The 19,248-nt window shown below is 45.9% G+C and overlaps 1 protein-coding gene across 1 annotated transcript in view; it reads left to right on the plus strand.

Moving 5' to 3' along the window:
• The first annotated feature begins 309 nt into the window (after window positions 1-309).
• The window catches only part of LOC115569842 (inhibin beta A chain-like), a 21,907-nt gene continuing 2,968 nt past the window's right edge, over window positions 310-19,248 (plus strand). Inside the window, exons 1-3 of the mRNA XM_030398006.1 lie at window positions 310-369; window positions 3,542-3,644; window positions 8,286-8,386. The gene's annotated coding sequence lies outside the window, so the exon portion shown is untranslated. The remainder of the gene's footprint in view (window positions 370-3,541; window positions 3,645-8,285; window positions 8,387-19,248) is intronic.

The following is a 19,248-nucleotide window of genomic DNA, read 5'->3' on the forward strand; positions in this document are numbered from 1 at the left end:
GTGTGGTGTGTGTGTGTGTGTGTGTGTGTGTGTGAGTGTGTGTGTGTGAGTGTGTGTGGTGTGTGTGTGTGTGTGAGTGTGTGTGTGTGTGTGAGTGTGTTAGTGTGTGTGTGTGTGTGTGTGTGTGTGTGTGTGTGAGTGTGTGTGTGTGTGTGTGTGTGTGGTTTTGGAAACATGTCCTGATTGTGTGGGTTCTGGTTTTGAATGTTTGATTAGACTCATTAGCTCCCTGCTCACGCTCTCCCTCTCTGTGTTGTGGTTTGGGTCTCTGCAGGATCACAGCTGAACCGTCCAGCTCCACTCAGCACAGAACCGGTCCTCCAGCTTCAGCTGACAGCTGGAAAGTGGTCGGTGGTTCCTGGAAAACGGGTCAGAATAATTGTTTGTGCACACGACCAATAAGAGTACAGAAACCATGCAGCCGACTGTACGGCTTTGTGTTTGTTTTGGACATAAATTATTTTGGTGGTTCTACTGGTCATTGAGGAGGTTCTGGTGGTTCTTGTGGTGTGTTCAGAAGTTTTAGTTCTCAGTGGGGATGTTCTATGGGTTCATTACAGAGCACTGGTACTGATTTGGAAAGCCCGTTGTCTTTAGCTGGTTCTAATGGACCAACAGGTGGTTCTAATGGTGTAGTAGTCTCAGATGTAGTTCCAGGGTCCTCTGAGGTTCTTCTAGTCGTTCTCTTTTACATTTCGGTGGTTCTAATGGTGACTGAGGAAGTTCTTGATATCCTGTAAGGTTCTAGTGAAGGAGCTGTTGAAGGTGTTGGAGCGGCCTGTGAGGAGATGGTGTTTGCAGTGGTCGTTGAAGGGGTTCTGGATGTCCTGTGGTTCTAATGAATACAGCCCCATCTCGTTCTTTACATGGTTCTAGTGGCTGAAGCGGTCCTGGAGGCTTCAGTGGAACAGGAACCTTTCGTGTTCTGTTGTACTTTGTCTTGTATCTGTGTCGGGTCGCCACATGAAGCCGCTCCACACGATCAGCATGGAGTTCTCATGACGCAGGTTTTGGAAAGCCTGGCTGTGGGCCGAGTCCAGGTGAAGATCAGCTGCATGCACCGGGATTCAAACTGGCAACCTGCTGCTGTGTGTGTGTGTGTGTGTGTGTGTGTGTGTGTGTGTGTGTGTAGAGGTGTGTTTTCATGTGTAGGTGTGTGACGTTTATTTGAATATGTTACTGCATTAGTAATGAGTGTGTGTGTGTGTGTGTGTGTGTGTGTGTTGTGGTGAAGCAGCCCACCTCAAACAGGAGTATCTGCTGAATCATCTCCTGTAGGTCTGCCACTGTGTGTGTGTGTGTGTGTGTGTGTGTGTGTGTGGCAACCACTGCTGCCACACACACACACACACACACTGAGCCATGGAAAACAGCTCGCTGGGCGTTCAGTGCTGACTAATCACTGCTGGAGGATTTTACAGGTGTTGGAAAGAAAACACACTCACTGGGGCAGCCCTGACACACACACACACACACACACACACACACACACACACTCTGTCACTCACACGCACACACTTCCTCCTGGATGTGTGGTAACTCCTTTTATGGTCGTCATTAACATGGAAATGTCCTCCTAAATGATGACGTCATCCTTTCATCTCCCACAGTCCTGACTGTCAGAGTGACTGTTCGTCTGGATCTGTGTGTGCGTGTGTGTGTGTGTGTGTGTGACTATAAAGTAATGAGTTACTTTCATCTGAGAGTAGTAACTTATTTTCCTGTTACTGTCTGTGTAGAGTAATAGATTACTGATCTACTACTAGAAGCTAACGTTGCTCCACAGTGTTGGAGCAGCTGTGGCTCAGAGGTCGAGTCAGTGTCTTGTTATTAGAAGGTTGCTGGTTGGAATCCCCTGGTCTGCCTGTCGAAGTGTTCCTGGGCAGAATACTGAACCCCAGAACTGCTCCTGGTGTGCTGGTCTTGCATGGCAGCCGCCACCATCAGTGTGTGAATGTATCAATTACTCTCAGTCACTTTGGACAAAAGCTTCTGATAAATATTCTAAATGAATCGAAGCACAGAAGCTCAAGTTTACTGCCGTTCATTTCAAACCCAGTATCAGGTGTTCATCTGTAGAGGTTATCTGGATGAACAGAACCTGGATGACAGAGGTTAGCAGAGCGAGAAACAGGACCATTCAGTTCTGATGAGCTCCACACAGTGTTTGTCACGTTCTCAGGAAACACATCACAGCAGACGTCTGTGGTCGGAAATAAAAACTGTGTTTTCTGAAGTATTGTGAGTTGTTGTGTAGTGGCCCTCCTACGTGATGACATCAGCAGCAGGGACCTGCAGGGGGTCTGAGACCCGCAGTCATGGATCGTGTTGAGCTACAGGAGCTGGAACTGAGGCCAGACAGGAAGTGATGTCACCACTCTCAGCGCAGTTGCGTGTCTGATGTGTGTCGAGTCATCAAAGCTCAGATCAGGTGTGTGTGTGTGTGTATGTGTGTGTGTGATGTTGTGGGAAATGTGTGTTTGATCTCTGCTGAGTCATTAAAGAAAGTGACTGCAGCCGACACCTTGTTGTGGTCGCAGACTGATGTAAGTCCAGGTGTGTGTGTGTGTGTGTGTGTGTGTGTGTGTGTGTGTGTGTGTGACCTCATGACCTCGTGTGTGTGTTCTCACCATCTGTGTTAAACCATTCAATCTGTGATCAGAGCGCTTCAAAGGCGCCTGGCTGGTAGTGCTGTCAGGGCGGTTATTCATCAAACACACAGCTGATACAAACTCACACACACTCACACCTACACACACACACACACACACGCACACACACACACACCCACACACACACACACACACACACACACATGCACACACACATGCACACACACACACAGAGAAAGTAAAATGCACGTGGAGTACATGAGGAGAAATCAGGAGGATTTTACTTTCAACGTGTGGTTCCTGGCTGCTTCCTGTCGTTGTGCTAAGCTAAGCTAGCTGAACACATCCTGACCTACTGTATGTTTGTGTTACAGTACTTTTACTCAAGTACAGTGTTGAGGTATTTGTACTTTACACTTCACGACATTCTGGAGACAAATATTGTCAATCAAACACCGTTTCCTAGAATCAGAATACTGCTGTGGGTCGAGACAACGATCGGCCGCGAGTCTGGAAAAACAAAGTGTGACTGTTGAGTCTCATGTTTGCATGTTAACTGGACACCAACTCAACATTCCAGTATCGTCAACATAATGCAGTTTTATGTACATTTATTACCAGACAATAACTTTTGATACTTGAACGTGAAGTCAGGAGCTCATCACGTCTCTGTGCAGTGACAGGAGTTCGTCCTCTGGAGGGTTCAGAACACACTGCAGATGTTAGCAGTATAACAGCTAGTCTGTCAAACTTCATGTATTCATGCAGAACCATCAGTTAGCAGGGCAGCCCAGAAACACGTAGACGTACGGTGTTAGCAACATCAGTTTCACCAGTAACTGTTTCTATTTATAATGTATAATAACTGTTTCCTGTATAACTGAGACGTGTAGCTGTGTGTGATTCTGTGTGTAATGTCTTGTGCTCAGGACTCTGCAGATGAACTGAACCTCCTGCACATGCTGCTGCGAGCTCTCACAGAGGATGGATTACATGGACACACAGCTCGACTCTCCACAGAGACCCGCTCAGGTCCGACCAGAACTTACACATCATCTCCAGTTTCTTTTTACTGCCGTCTGAAGACGTCCGTCTGTGTCGTCACTCCGCTCTGCTTTCTGTCGCTTCATACATCCTGTTCTCAGTGCCTGGCTGTGTGTGTGTGTGTGTGTGTGTGTGTGTGTGTGTGTGTGTCAGCCCTCCCTCTGACCACAACAAGGTCGCTGCTTTAATCCAGTTCTTTGATGACTCCATACGGATCAAACAGAACACACTCGCACTCACAGCCGCTACACTGGTGATCACACTTTTACTGACACTGAGGCATTAGAGAGTGTGTGTGTGTGTGTGTGTGTGTGTGTGTGTGTGTGTGTGAGAGGGGGTTTTAATGACAGCAACAATCAGATTTTCCTACCGAGTCAGAGATGGTAGCAAATGATAAAGTTCCTGATCAGAATCTGAACAGCTCTCGTGTTTTCTGTTTCTGTTGCTCACCGAACGTGTTTGTTTGAACAAACTGGTGATAAAACGATCAGAACCTGCTGACGATTATGAGCCGAGATGTGTTCTCTGATTCTGAACACATTCTTGGATCCTTGATGAACCTTCATCATCTTAAAGACGGAGTCCCAGAGGCGCTCTGTGACAGGAAGCTGTGCAAACCTGCTCCCTGTACAGTTACACTTCACCAGATCTACATACAGTCAGAAACAGACCTGAGATCAGTCAGAGACAGACCTGAGATCAGTGTTAACAGACCTGAGATCAGTCAGAAACAGATCTGAGATCAGTCAGAATCAGATCTGAGATCAGTCAGAGACAGACCTGAGATCAGTCAGAACAGACCCGAGATCAGTCAGAGACAGACCTGAGATCAGTCAGAGACAGACCTGAGATCAGTCAGAACAGACCCGAGATCAGTCAGAGACAGACCTGAGATCAGTCAGAAACAGATCTGAGATCAGTCAGAGACAGACCTGAGATCAGTCAGAACAGACCCGAGATTAGTCAGAGACAGACCTGAGATCAGTCACAAACAGACCTGAGATCAGTCAGAAACAGATCTGAGATCAGTGTTTACAGACCTGAGATCAGTCAGAAACAGATCTGAGATCAGTGTTTACAGATCTGAGATCAGTCAGAAACAGATCTGAGATCAGTCAGAAACAGACCTGAGATCAGTCAGAAACAGATCTGAGATCAGTCAGAAACAGACCTGAGATCAGTGTTAACAGACCTGAGATCAGTCAGAAACAGATCTGAGATCAGTCAGAAACAGATCTGAGATCAGTGTTAACAGACCTGAGATCAGTCAGAGACAGATCTGAGATCAGTCAGAAGCAGATCTGAGATCAGTGTTAACAGACCTGAGATCAGTCAGAAACAGATCTGAGATCAGTCAGAAACAGATCTGAGATCAGTCAGAAGCAGATCTGAGATCAGTGTTAACAGACCTGAGATCAGTCAGAAACAGATCTGAGATCAGTCAGAAACAGACCTGAGATCAGTCAGAAACAGACCTGAGATCAGTCACAAACAGACCTGAGATCAGTCAGAAACAGATCTGAGATCAGTGTTTACAGACCTGAGATCAGTCAGAAACAGATCTGAGATCAGTGTTTACAGATCTGAGATCAGTCAGAAACAGATCTGAGATCAGTCAGAAACAGATCTGAGATCAGTCAGAAACAGACCTGAGATCAGTGTTAACAGACCTGAGATCAGTCAGAAACAGATCTGAGATCAGTCAGAAACAGACCTGAGATCAGTGTTAACAGACCTGAGATCAGTCAGAAACAGATCTGAGATCAGTCAGAAACAGACCTGAGATCAGTCAGAAACAGACCTGAGATCAGTGTTAACAGACCTGAGATCAGTCAGAAACAGATCTGAGATCAGTCAGAAACAGATCTGAGATCAGTCAGAAACAGACCTGAGATCAGTGTTAACAGACCTGAGATCAGTCAGAAACAGATCTGAGATCAGTCAGAAACAGATCTGAGATCAGTCAGAGACAGATCTGAGATCAGTCAGAAACAGATCTGAGATCAGTGTTAACAGACCTGAGATCAGTCAGAAACAGATCTGAGATCAGTGTTTACAGACCTGAGATCAGTCAGAAACAGATCTGAGATCAGTCAGAAACAGATCTGAGATCAGTGTTAACAGACCTGAGATCAGTCAGAAACAGATCTGAGATCAGTCAGAAACAGATCTGAGATCAGTGTTTACAGATCTGCTCCACAGGGAAACAGCAGGAGGGAACGTTTGATTCTGTTTTCTGAGTCCAGACACTCGGAGCTCATGACCAGCAGCTGATTGTTAGATCTGACTCACTGAGATGGACCTGATTAGTTCTGTTCACCTGCATCTAGTGAACTGACCCTCTCAGTTCTTTTAGTTTCAGAACTAGGGTCCAGGTGTTGGACTGTGACGGATAAAGGATCGATGAGTCAGACTACACCAGTATACTTTAACTACAGTGGGGTGACGGACGGATGACTAAATGAGACTGAAACGTAGTTCTGCTGGCAAAATCAAAAGCTCTGCCTTTGGACTCATCGCCCTCCTCACCAGAACCGCCCAGTAGAGTCTCACGCTCCATTTTACCCTGAGGACTGACCCGACTCCTTCACCCTCCGCTGAAAATCACGGCTTGTAGAAGGCGATTAGCTTGACTGTTGTGTAAAGACCGGGGCGACCTCACGACCCAGTATTCTGAGCCCGTCACTGTTTTTGTATGCATCTACAACATCACCAGCAGAACCAGCTCCCGGCCCGTCTGCAGGGTACATGACCCGCTGAGACAAACCTCCTGCTGGCTGTAGATGTATATTCAGTAATGTAATCATCATCTCATCCCGCTGTCAGACAGAAACACAACAAAAAGTCACTGCGACTGCTGCAATTATTCCTTCTCTTGATTTGTGATTGTCTCCAAACAGCGTCGTCATTAATATTTATGCGAGGTTTATTTAGTCGCTCTGTATTTATTCAGATTTGTCATGATTGCAAAGTGTTTCATTTGTGTTATATAAAGTCACCACGAGAGAGACGAAGCCTGGGTGTGAGATAAAGTCATCAAAAATACATAATATTACGCAAACGCTTCTCAAATTACATCTGTGGATGAATAATTCAGCGCGTGCCGTCATTAAACAGAACGCTTAGAAGACAACATCGAGTGTGTGTGTGTGTGTGTGTGTGTGTCAGGAGTTGGAGTTGTTTTGCAGTAGAATATATATTTTCTTAGCGTCTGGATGTTTGCTCTCCAATCACAGTCTGATGTATAAATAGGACGATAAATTAAACAGAAAAACCAAACTGTGGATTTTCCAACAAAGACTGTTTGTGCAAAGCAACAATTAGAGGCGACGATGTGGACTCAGGTTCCACAAACAACCTGTCTGTCTGTCTGTCTGTCTGTCTGTCTGTCTGCACACAGAGACAATAACACATGGACACAAAGGTTCGTCTGCACACACACACACGAACACACACACGAACACACACACGAACACACACACGTATCGTTTTCACTTTTGTATTTAAAGTAATTAACTTTTCATCAGTCAGAGTTGACGAGCTGAAAGTCAGAACTTGACAAACCCAAAGTTAGAGATCGTCTGTGATCCTCATGGTGAAGTGAGTGACATTATTTTATGTTAATGAAATGAGTTCACATGTGAAAATGCGTTCAAATGTTAAATACACGTAAATAAACACATTTAACGAGATTCTGCCGTTTTTTGTTTCCATGTGTGTAAATATAAAATAGTTTAGTTCACAAAGACACGTCCTGTGTTCATGTAATTAGAGATTAAAGATTAAATTTCACGTGACATTATTTTATTTTTTACATTTAAACTTTAGTCCACATGTGAATAAGAACGTTTGAAGTGATGTCATGAGTCCTGTTGTTGTTAATTTCACACTACATGTTACATTTTGAGTTCACATGTGAAAACGTCCTCGCTTGTGTTACCTGGTCCCCACAAAGCAGGTAGACCAACTGACACATGATGACATCAGCTGTTGACATTAGAGCAGATTCACCACATGATACAGCCTCAGGGCTCAGATACACACATGTAAACACACACACACACACACACACACAGTCAGGTCCAGCTGTCAGCCAGCCAAAGAAAAGATGCACCACACACACACACGCACACACACACACACACACACACACACACACACACACACACACACACAGTCAGGTCCAGCTGTCAGCCAGCCAAAGAAAAGATGCACCACACACACACACGCACACACACACACACACACACACACACACAGTCAGGTCGCTGTGAGTCCGTCAGCTCTTCCTGGCATCACATCCAGGATTCAGTGTTTATTACACAAAGTGTCGGCCAGAACCAACAAACAACATCCAGATTATTTATCGGAGCGAAAACTGTGAAGTTCTTCTGAGGGTTGTCAGGAGGAAAAGCTCCGGAGGTCATGTAGGGAAACAGAATGATGTTGGTACAGAGAAGAAACAATATAATATATACTGTGATGTAACGAGGCAGCGTGAGGAGGACGAGAGGTTATTCAGTTAGTTACTCATCAAACTTTAAACCTGACAGTCAGGCTTCAGTTCCTGGGATCAGAAGTTATCTGAAGTGAAATCAAGACATCAACTGAGTCCGATTGTTTTGACAGGAAGGTGAGGTGGAAGGTGGAGCGGGTCTCGTCCACGGCGTGATCAGGATCACATCAAGGTCCACGAAGGAAGGACGAGCCGCCATCGCAGGAGGTCAGAGGTGAGGTCATAACGGAGGACAGTGTTGTCATCAGACCCCAATACATACCCGGAAAAATATTAATATTTGATACCATTTTGGATCCAACAGGGAAGAATTTAAACAGCACATTATATTTTATTAAAATATAAATACAACAACGTGCGGCTACAACAAGACACTGTTAACATCTTGATACGAAATGAATGTGAAACTAAACACGGAACAATAAAGTTAAATATCAGGATTTTTTTTGAGACATTCATATTTTGTGAGATCAAGAAATCGCGGCTGGTGCCGACGTCTCGATGCTGCAGAGTATTGATTATCAGGATCGATGTTTCCGGGGGATGTTTGTGTGGAGACAGTTACAGGAAGGTAATCTGATTACAACCCGCTCCGGATGGATTCACGTCTCGACAAAGACGGAGCACAAATGATCCAGCGTGATGAAGATGGCGAGCTGCTGGTCACACGAGGCTCAGCGTGTCGCTCACAGACTCTGTCGCTTCACCTCAGCTGCGTTTGAGAAGCAGTTTAGTAACATGCTGGTTGTCGGCGTGCATGGATCCCTCAGGTGTTCCAGCTGCCAGGAGCCGAGCACAGAGGAGAGTTGTGGACTGTTTCTTTGGGCAAACGGCTCGAGACAACCTTTGTGAAAGAACTGACAGATTTAATTTCACATAACGAACTCTCCCAGCGCTCCAGAGCCTCGCAGAGCGGCTCGGCCGGCACGTTTCCTTTTCATCTGCAAGTGAAACTGTTTAAGAAAGTATGCGAGTCCACCCAGAGGGCTGAGCCGGGATGATGAGGAGGATTAGGATCTGGGAGCAGATGTTTGGACTCAGCACACACCTGCAGTCAGATCGGGTCACGGCTATTTTAGACCGCCGCTGGTTTCTTCATCCTCTGTTGACTTTTGTTCTCTTCTGATCTTCTCACAATATGTTTTGTAACCTCTGGCATCGTTAGGAGTGTCTTTTTTACATTGTGTTGACTCGAGAGTGGAAAACAGCTCGTCTGCTTCGTCTGGAAATCAAAAGCAGCTGCTGGGTTGTTGTCTCGTACTCGTTCTCTGCCTCTGCACAGCGCAGGACGACGCCTGAGGGCTGAGTCATGGTGGGCGGAGCCGGCGTGAGTTTAGAGGCTCATTAACGGCGTTACGTTGTCATGGTGGCGTCTGTCCGTGCTGACGGAGCTTCAAAGTGTCAGGAACATTTAACTTTATAGTCCTGAGAGAATTTTTACAGCTGATGCTTATTTTCTATTTTATTAATAAAGATTTCAACTCAAAATGAATCTTTCACATCACTTATTATTAATCTCCATCAGCTATCTTGAAGAAGCTACAGGTAAGAAGTGAGCACCTCAGACTGAAAACAACTGAAGCGGAGCGGTCCAACCAATCAGCACCTGTTGGTTTGTAAACAACAACAATGGCGGCTCCGCCAGAGGTTAGCGTAGCTTGTATAGCATCGAGTTTATTTCATTGAGAGAAGAGTAAAGAACGACACTGAAGACAACGTGACCTCCTCCTGTTGATCTGATTGGTTGTTAGCCCATTAGAGACAGATGGTTCGTCCAATCACCTGCCAAGTATCTTGAGAGTGTGAAGGATGTCGGGTTAGCTGCTCTGAACTGAACGACTGTATGCAGTCTTACTGGTGGGTAACGTTGGCAAGAAAGCTAAGAAGACACAAACTTTGGAGTCTGTTTGTCCAACAGAGGCCCTGCAGCCAGAGAGACGTAGTTCACTTCAGCTCGTCCGCACGTCCAGGCTGCAGATCTGTTCTGAGATCAGTTAGTGATGTGTTCTCTCCTGCAGACTGAGATCACAGCAGACGAGCTGATGGAGACTTCTGATGTTTAAATCAAGTCTCAGCTGCTTCAGGTGTTCAGCAGAATGCTGCAACTCTGTTTTGCGAGATGACGACTGGATGTTATTTTTACGGGTGAAGTTAAACTCAAATAGCTTTTTTCCTGACAGAACTCATCATCGTAACGTTGCTGCCCAGCACCGATCGTTACGCCGGGAAGGAGAGGAATATTTTTTTTATGAATATTTCGGCTCTTTGTTGAAGTTCTGACACGAACAAAGTCACAGATCTCAGGTTCAGGTGAACTTGTTTTAAGGACGACAATCGATCGCGAGTCGACGCCGACTAAACTTTCTCCATCTGACGGCTTCAAAGAGACAGAGGCTCAATACACACCTGCACCTGTGTGTGTGTGTGTGTGTGTGTGTGTGTGTGTGAGGAACGTCATCACCCTCTGAGCCGGAGATCAGCAATGAAGCTTTGAACCTTTAAGTCCTGAACCTCCGACTCCTTATAGACACAACTAACACCTGGGCTTACTGTGTGTGTGTGTGTGCGTGTGTGTGTGTGTGTGTGTTGGCGTTACGTAAAAGCACTCAAAACTCTTCAGAGAGAGAAGAAGTCAAACGTTAACACGCAGACACACTCGGGGGAGCGATGATTCACAACCTTACAGAGATCTGAGGAAGCGCTCGCTCGTCGTCGGCGTGGATACGAGGTGGAGGAAGGAAAGATGAATGAAGAGAGCGAGAGAGTCGCAGAGGAAGAGGGGGAGGAGACGGAGGGCTAACAAGGCGCAGAGGAGACGGAGAGACGGAGAGAGTGAAGAAGAAGAAGAAACGACACAATAGGAGAGTAAAAGAGAGAGAAGAAGGAAAGTTCAACAAATGAGCAGAAACAGAAAGACGAGCAGATGTGACGAGCTGACAGGTGAAGACGGGCGATCGATGCCAGCCGAGATCACAGAGACAGGTGGACCATACCTGCAGTGAGTCATCGCTCCCTGTGTGTGTGTGTGTGTGTGTGTGTGTGTGTGTGATGAAACCAAGAGAAGAAGAAGCAGCAGTGATGATGATGATGATGATGATGAGGGAAACCTGTTGTGCGTCACTGCTTCACTTCCTGTCTGATCTGAGAGGATGTTTCAGGTCAGAAAACTGATGAAGTTTAAAAGTTTGTATCTGTTTGACAAACGTCCAGAAGAGAAAGGTTCTAGAGGTATAGATCTATAGATCTACAGATATACAGATCTACAGATCTGTAGATCTACAGATCTACAGATCTGTAGATCTACAGATCTACAGATGTATATCTATACATCTATAGTACTCAGATCTCTGGGAAGTGATGATGCTCACTCATCAAACACCACACATGAGATAACCTGTACAGACACAGACATGTAAGGACCCCTCACGCCTGTAAGAACCCCTCACACCTGTAAGAACCCCTCACACCTGTAAGGACCCCACACACCTGTAAGAACCCCACACACCTGTAAAGACTTCTCACACCTGTAAGAACTCCACACACCTGTATCTACTTCACCGACCTGTAAGGACCCCACATACCTGTATCTACTTCACTGACCTGTAAGGACCCCTCACACCTGTATCTACTTCACTGACCTGTAAGGACCCCACACACCTGTATCTACTTCACTGACCTGTAAGGACCCCGCACACCTGTAACTACTTCACATACCTGTAAGGACCCCTCACACCTGTAAGGACCCCTCACACCTGTATCTACTTCACCGACCTTTAAGGACCCCACACACCTGTAACTACTTCACATACCTGTAAGGTCCCTTCACGCCTGTAAGGACCCTTCACGCCTGTAAGGACCCCACACACCTGAAAGGACCCCACACACCTGTAACTACTTCACACACCTGTAAGGACCCCACATGCCTGTAAGGACCCCACACACCTGTAACTACTTCACACACCTGTAAGGACCCCTCACGCCTGTAAGGACCCCTCACACCTGTAAGGACCCCACACACCTGTAAGGACCCCACACACCTGTAAGGACCCCTCACACCTGTAAGGACCCCACACACCTGTAAGGACCCCTCACACCTGTAAGGACCCCTCACACGTGTAAGGACCCCTCACACCTGTAAGGACCCCTCACACGTGTAAGGACCCCTCACACCTGTAAGGACCCCACACATGTGTAAGGACCCCTCACACGTGTAAGGACCCCTCACACCTGTAAGGACCCCACACACGTGTAAGGACCCCTCACACCTGTAAGGACCCCTCACACCTGTAAGGACCCCACACACGTGTAAGGACCCCTCACACCTGTAAGGACCCCACAAATGTGTAAGGACCCCTCACACCTGTAACTACTTCACACACCTGTAAGGACCCCTCACACCTGTAAGGACCCCACACACCTGTAAAACGATATATTACCATGTGTTCCATCTCCAGATGTGTTACTTCTGCTGGTTCATGTCCAGTTTCACTTTGTGGTTGTTGGGTGTGTTTTGTCTGGTTGTTGCTCTGAGTGGTTTTGTGTTACTTTGTGTAACTTTGTGCAGGTTGTGTGTCTCTCTGGTGTTTTTGCATCTCCTGGTTGTTTTGTGTCACTTCCTGTGAGATGAACATGAGAGCCTCCACAGAGACAGTAGAAGTTGTAGACCGGCTGACGGTGGCGTGTTTGACAGAACACGATCTGGACGTTTGGATCCGACCTGTGACTTTTGATTCTCGGCAGCAGACTTGCCGTTCTCACAGTCTGAGTGCCCAGCTGTGAAACCACATCATTCTCCTCATGGTTTCCTAACTACAGTTTGTCTTTCCCTTCTCCACCCTCCCTGTTCTCACATAATTCCCCCTGTTCCCTGTCATGTTTGGACAGATCGCATACGGCGGTTTGGCCTAAATATACGCTGTGGTCAGGAGGTTTCTCAACACTTCTCCCTCTTCACCAACAAGTGCTGTTTCTGAGAACTGCGTCAGTGCTGAGTGGACGAACGCGCTCATGCACACGACGCTGATAATGATGATTATGATGATGAAGAGAGGTGACAAAGCAGAGGCTCACTACAAGTATCAGCCGTCCTGCAGAGTCATGGTGGGCGTGGAGCTTTCTGGCGGTCCGGCCAAACCGCCGAGGTGGGCGTTCAGACTGGGACGGCACCGAGGCTGCACTGGGAAAACCAGGACCTTTGACTTGACCGCTGCTGTCGTACAAACTGAGCTCACGAGCAGCAGAGAAACTGCCCGGGCCCACTGAAATGTTCTGAGACGAGCTGAGAGATGAGTGAGTCAGAGGGATTTATAGGATCCAGATCCAGGGACGGATCTCTGACACTCTGATGTCGTGTTTAAACCTCAAATTATAGTTTTCAAGTCTGCGAGGCTGAATGTCCACGAGACTCTCCTGCCAGTCATTAGTGGACAGAAGTTACGCACACACCAGGTGTAACACAACAGGTCATCACAACCAGCTGCTCAGGTTCTTCTGATGCACAACACAACACCACACAATGCCACACAACGCCACACAACGCCACACAACACCACACAACGCCACACAACGGCTGAGACGCTGAAGCTGTGAATATATTGAAAAGTCTGGAATTACCCTGAGGAGTCTTGAGCAACTCTGGAATATCCGGAACGTTTTTAAAACAATCTCTGCAGCTCTTCACACTCCGCTGAGCATCAGAATGAAAACATGTGTGACGCTGCATTCTGGCATCATGTGTACGGTGTTTACAGTATATTTATCATTACTGAGATAAGTTTCACTGACCAACCTCTCAGTGTTGGAACACTGATCATTTTGGCAGCAAATTCTGATTTAGTCTTAGTCTTTCGAACAACACACCATTTAGTTTTAGTCATATTTAGTCATCTGAATTCTTTGAGTCTTAGTCTATTCTTAGTGAGTTCTCTCTCTCTCTCTGGATGAGTCGTCTGTAATTCTTTGCCTGGATCTCAATTCTTCGTTTTCGTCCTGGACCTAGCTCCAACATTTCTTCTGTTCGTGGGACATGCCGTTGCCCTCGGACCAAGTGCACTGCGTAAAGATCCGCTCTGATTGGATCTCTTCTCCATTCGTCCCTCCCTTAACACTTTCATCTCGTTTTATTTGTTGACTAAAGTGTCAGTTATATTTCGTCATCATATCTGACTTTTTATGTAGTTTTCATTTAGTTTTCGTCCGTGAAAAAGGTTTGTTGATGAAATGAACAGTGTTGGAACTGTCTGTACTGCAAACCGACCGTCTGATCCTGAAAGTATCAGGAGAAAACTCACAAACTGGCGTCTCGTTAGCAGACGAGTTGAAGAGCGCCTGACAGATGTTTTATCACGTCTTTTAACAGCGACTGGTGTTGTAATCTTTTGGATTTAATTTGAGAAACAGTCTTTATTTAAGTCGCTGCTTTACATCTGAGACTTCTGTGGTTCAGCTTCTATCTGAAGCAGCTCGACAACCTTTGTTTTCCGAAGACGTCACGAGTTAAAACATTCATCCGAGCTGATGGTGATGATGTGTTTACATCGTTATTAATATCTTAAAACCCACTTTTATCCTCGGGCACTTCATTAAAACAGTGCAGACTTTAATACGTAATGTTGGTGACTTGTTGATGTGCAGTGTTTCCACTCTCAACATACCAACAAGGTTTTCATTTTGATTTATTTAGATGTGGTTCATACCCTCATATATATTTCAGTGTGCAGTGTTATGACTTGTATTGTGAAGTTTATATTGGGAGCAAGTGTTTTACTGCACTTCCTAAATGGAACTGACTGTAAACAGAACCGCAAACAGGAGACAGAGACAGATGGTAAAATAAATACACAAGCATTAGTTGGGAAACATAGAAATTGTGTAAATTCCCGAGAGGGAAAGATTCCTGATTCCCTTTAATTCAACTTTTTTTCTCCAATAAACACAGCGTTGACGCTGAGTTAGTCACCGACTGTCCACAGACGACTCCCACGTCACAGTAAATTACAAAAGCTTACTGAGAAGTGAATAAGATAGCGCTCGTATAAACAGGGATACTCGTGCATCAACTGAGAAACATCTTAACATTTTCATGTCTTTTCAACATTTCATGCCCTTAAAAAGGCAGAAGCTGCAGCTCCGGAGGACGCGGCCTCATGTACTGGAAGCACTGATAGATTTTGGAGGTTAAAAATACTCTTTCACCTGCATTAATGATAAAGTGGGTGTGTGGAGCCGAGCAGAGTGTCCTCTCCACGAGGTGAGGATGGAGATCATCAGTGTTCCTTCAGCTGGATCCAGAAAGTTTCTGTGGACCGACACGAGTTCACAACACGTCACCACAACCGGAGGACGTCTGCAGCACTTTGTAGAGCTAGCTGCTAACAGCGACCGCGTCGCTGTTAGCAGCTAGCTCTACAAAGTGCTGCAGACGTCCTCCGACCTCAGTGTTAGCTTCTCCGACAGGCTAGCATCACTGTTAGCTTCACCGACAGGCTAGCATCACTGTTAGCTTCACCGACAGGCTAGCATCACTGTTAGCTCCACTGACAGGCTAGCATCACTGTTAGCTTCACCGACAGGCTAGCATCACTGTTAGCTTCACCGACAGGCTAGCATCACTGTTAGCTTCTCCGACAGGCTAGCATCACTGTTAGCTTCTCCGATAGGCTAGCATCACTGTTAGCTCCACCGACAGGCTAGCATCACTGTTAGCTCCACCGACAGGCTAGCATCACTGTTAGCTTCACCGACAGGCTCCGACAGGCTAGCATCACTGTTAGCTTCACCGACAGGCTAGCATCACTGTTAGCTTCTCCAGGAAGTGAAGACGAAAGAAGGAAGGTGAGCCGGACGAGGGTTAGCACCTCCACTGCTCTGTGACCTCTGACCTCACCCACCGGAGTGACATCATCACCGCCTCCTCGTCTGATTGGTCAGTGAGAACCAGCTCAATGAAGCTGCTGCTGAACGTGCTGTGATAACACACACACATGTTTATTATTATTAATAACAACACACTGTTTATATTTGTACATATCATGTTTATATGATTATATTTGTATTTCTGCTCTTTCTCTTCTTCTTATCTTTTTAATATATTGTTTATTTTTTACTATTACTATTAATTATTGAACTGTCTTTGTCTGCTGGGACGCACACGGGTCACTGTCTGCAGAACTAATAAAGGAATTCTGATTCAGATACACAACTACGCAGCTGCAGAGAGATAGAGGAGGAAGCAGACAAAGAGGAAGAGAAGAAGAAGGAGAAGCACAATAGGAAGAAGAGGATGAAGACAAAGAAGAAGACAAAAAAGAAGAAGAGAAAAGGAAGAAGAGGAAGAAGAAGAAGAAGCACAAGACAAAGAAGAAGAAGAGAAAAGGAAAAAGATTAAGAGGACAAGGAAAAAGTTAAAGAAGAAGAAGAGAAAAGGAAAAAGAGGAAGAGGAAGAGGAAGAAGAAGAGGAAGAGGAAACGGAAGAAGAAGGCGAAAAGGAAGAAGAGGAAGAGAAAGAGGAAGAATAGGAAGAGGAAAAGGAAGAAGAAGAGGAAGAAGAAGAGAAAAGGAAGAAGAGGAAAAGGAAGAAGAAAAAGAGGAAAAGGAAGGGGAAGAAAAGGAAGAAGAGGAAGAGGAAAAGCAAGAAGAAGGCGAAAAGGAAGAAGAGGAAGAGAAAAAGGAAGAATAGGAAGAGGAAAAGGAAGAAGAAGAGGAAGAAGAAGAGAAAAGGAAGAAGAGGAAAAGGAAGAAGAAAAAGAGGAAAAGGAAGGGGAAGAAAAGGAAGAAGAGGAAGAGGAAGAGGAAAAGGAAAAGCGAGAAGAAGACAAAGAAGTAGACAAAGAAGAAGAAGACAAAAAGGAAGAAGAGGAAGAGGAAAAGGAAAAGCGAGAAGAAGACAAAGAAGTAGACAAAGAAGAAGAAGACAAAAAGGAAGAAGAGGAAGAGAAAAGGAAGAATAGGAAGAGAAAAGGAAGAAGAAGAGGAAGAAGAGGAAGAGGAAAAGGAACAATTTGAGGAAAAGGAAGAAGATGAGGAAAAGGAAAAGGAAGAAGACAAATACGTAAATGTAGATGTAGTACCTCTGAGTAGGGAATGATTGAAGGAAGGAGGAAGGTGATGATGTGATGTAAGTAAAGCAGATGGATACAGAGTGAAGAAGAGGAGCAGACAGGAAGAAGAAGAGGAAACAACAGAGAAGAATCTGAGAACAATGGAGGGAAGAAAAGAATGACAGAAGAAGAAGAAGAAGAAGAGAGAAGCTGCTCTGAGGTTACAGCTCACGTCCACTAGATGGAGCAGTTCAGTCTGCATTCAGCTGTGAGACGACCTGCAGCTCCCTCACTGTCACTCACCTGTCTGTCACCTCACCTGTCTGTGAGCTCACCTGTCTGTGAGCTCACCTGTCTGTGAGCTCACCTGTCTGTCAGCTCACCTGTCTGTCAGCTCACCTGTCTGTGAGCTCACCTGTCTGTGAGCTCACCTGTCTGTCAGCTCACCTGTCTGTCAGCTCACCTGTCTGTCACTCACCTGTCTGTCAGCTCACCTGTCTGTCAGCTCACCTGTCTGTCACTCAGACTTGACGTGACATCACGGCGTCCAGCTCACCTGTGGCAGGCGGACTTCCTGCTGCAGGTAGGATCCAGACTCAGGTGTCACACTGGACTCATTCATGTCTCCTCTCACTATTTGATTATTATTAGCATTATTTTGTTTACAGTCTGGACGGCAGGTGTTGAGGTGAGCCACCTGTTCAGGGTGAGGGAGGCAGGTGTGTCCATGCGGACGTGAACATCGTCTTTAGATGATTGTTTGCAGGTAGTTTTATCAAAGTGACTTTCTGTCAGCTTTAGGTCAGCGAAGTTAAAACAAAGCTCCTCGTCTTCACGTCCTCTCAGACTCTTAGTGAAGCCGTGTGGTTCTGAGCGGGCTGGTAATGATGGACCTGGCGGGGTGAAGAGGTTCCTCTGACCCGAGCAGCGCCCTCTTGTACTTTTCCAGACGTTCTCAGTGTTTTCTGGATGTGTTTTTCATCCCCGCAGGCGACTTTTAAAAACAGAGTGCATCATGGGGCTGCAGGCGCTCCGACAGGTTCATGACTCACAGGTCGAGTTATTTAAAGAAGCCACCGGTGCAGACAAGTTAATTTCCATAATACACACTGCAACGCCTTTATAAGGCAACTCAGCGAGCGGTGACCTCACACACACACACACACACACACACACACACACTCGTTCCCCTGCAGTGATGATGTCATAACAGCGGAGGGAGAATCCCAGACGGCTGATTAAAGCTTCAGTGTGTAACTCTGCGTCTTCTCCACTTCCTCTACAGTCAGATGTGACTGGGTTCTCCGACGTTCTCCGCAGTAACGGAACACATGTCGGAGCGAGAGGGGGCGGGAGACAGTGTGACATCATCAGAGAGAGAGAGAGGATCTCTTGCAAACAAAACCAAGAACCACACATGTAACAATGATCTTATTAGTGCCAAAGATTCTCCTTCTTAGAACCCGTTAAATACTGTAGAACACAAACATCTGATTGTTTAGGATCCATCAAACCACTTATGTTCCCCTTTAGAACCAACTAGAACTAAAAGAACTAGAAGAATCCAAAACATCATAAAATCTCTAGAACCACACCCCACAGGTTCTGTGTTCTTCTGATCTCCAGAACCCGTTTAAGGTTCCCTCTGGTGCCTTTAGCATCTCTGTAGATCTACTTTGAACGCCTGTAGAACCATCAGAACTAGAATCAGATCAGAATATCTGTGTGAATTACAGAGAACCTTGAATCCAAACATTTTTGATCACACCCTCTCCGAACTTGGCCTGGAAGAACCGCTCAGAACTTTGTCAGATTCTTTGGTAACTTGATGGAACCTCCTCAAAGTGAACTTACAGTAAAACAGAACGTTTGAATTCCGTCAGTCGTCTCAGAGCCTCTTTATAAACCGGAATCACTTAGAATCATATTAAACTGCAGACGTTGTGTAAACTTCTCACGGATCTCTCTGTCATCAGAACAGAACCCACTCAGAACTCTTGAGCCTCCTTCGATGAGCGATATCTGTGTGAACACTCT

This window comes from Sparus aurata, chromosome 19 (genome assembly GCF_900880675.1).
Source record: "Sparus aurata chromosome 19, fSpaAur1.1, whole genome shotgun sequence".
NCBI classification, from domain to species: Eukaryota; Metazoa; Chordata; class Actinopteri; order Spariformes; family Sparidae; genus Sparus; species Sparus aurata.